Genomic DNA, 1,648 nt, shown 5'->3' with positions numbered 1-1,648 from the left:
ATATTCAGAAATTAATAGTTTTGCTGTAGGGTGACCAATCATTCTACTTTGCCTGAACTGGGGGGGAGCGTTCCCCAGGGTACTGGACTTGGAGGGCTAAAACTGGCAAAGTCCCAGGCAAACTAGGACAGATGAATCACCTTAAAAGCAATAATCAATTATAAAGTATATGGGGAAAAATATCCTGTTCCCAATAGGAATAAAAGCTATAAATACCTAGGAACAAAATATACTAGTGACTAGGGGTGGGAGGCAGTTAATATTTTTCTCCCACCAGATTGGCCAGTATTTAATAAACTGTAAGAGCTAGTATTGGTGAAGGTGTTTGGGAAAATAAAAGTTTCATATACATTGTTTGGAGAACAATTTAGTAGATTGAGCAAATCAAAGAATTTTGACCAAGAGTTTTGGTTCAAGGAATCCGTCCTGCAGAAATGCTTGCACACAGAAATTGCAGCTTGGCCTCCAAGAGAGCCACGCTCATTTGCATGCCCTCCAAGGGGTCCTCACCACCAGCTGGTATCAGTCTTTGTCCATTCAGAGGGACTGTGCTTCAGCACCCTGTAATAAAGGCTTGACTTGGATAACGTGAATCTCTGTGTCCTGAGGAGAGAAGAGGGCGACCCCCACTTCATACAGATCAGCACTGAAGAGCTCGCTTACTGAGTGGATGTAGACTCTTCAGCAGCCTCAGCTTCTTCCCGGGCTGGCTTCCCGGGTTACAGCACTAGCACGTAGGCAGGAAGCAAGAGCCCTGACTTGCGAGAAGGAAACAGGGCAGGTGACTGCGGCTCTGTGGTTGCCAGGCGCAGCAGTTACCTTCTCCGGCGCCTTCAGCTTTACTGCCCATGAAGTGCAGGCCCCCAGGCATCTTGGGGTCACAGACCTCTGTACTTCTGTTCCCCACCTGCTTGTAGAATTCTGCTCAGGCTCTTCCCTGCACGGTTCAGAGGGTTTCTGGTGAGAATCTGAGAGGCTAGCTAAGGTTTCCTGAATCTGAATTATAGTTGACTGAGTCTGCCTTAGTCTCAGTAAACTTTACCAAAGTTAATACATTTCAAATTAATACATTTTTTAAAAAGTATGCTTTTTTGATAGACGATATGTACACATGGTGCACAGTTCCAAGGGCTGTCCAGTAAAAAGGTCATTGCCCTCTTTCCCACCCCCCTGGTTCCTTCCCAGGAGACCACGTACCGTTTGCCAGTTTGGTGGGTGTCCTTCCTGAGATGTGTATACATTTACAAACAAATATGTGAATTTTTATGTGTAAAAAAGATTTCAAAGTTTTCTTTATGTAAAATACATACCTTTCCTCCTTTGAAAAAGGATATGAAACAACATATATTAATAGTAAGACAGGCATAAATGTGTCAGTTTAAAACACAAAGTCAACTGTGAGCATTAACTCAGTTGTGGCTGAGAATTAATTTTAGCTCTGGGTTTCTCGCAACCAAATTCAAAAAAGGAAGCAGAGCAGGTGACATGGTTGTCATTGTCTCACTAATAGGGAATATGTTGCTCTTTAAAAGGGAGATCCGGCCAGGTGGGGTGGCTCATGCCTGTAATCCTAGCACTCTGGGAGGCCAAGTCGGGAGGATCGTTTGAGCTCAGGAGTTCGAGACCAGCCTGAGCAAGAGCGAGACCC

Source organism: Propithecus coquereli, unplaced genomic scaffold (assembly GCF_000956105.1).
Source record: "Propithecus coquereli isolate 6110/MARCELLA unplaced genomic scaffold, Pcoq_1.0 Scaffold308, whole genome shotgun sequence".
Classification (NCBI taxonomy): domain Eukaryota; kingdom Metazoa; phylum Chordata; class Mammalia; order Primates; family Indriidae; genus Propithecus; species Propithecus coquereli.
This window is presented reverse-complemented; position numbering follows the sequence as displayed.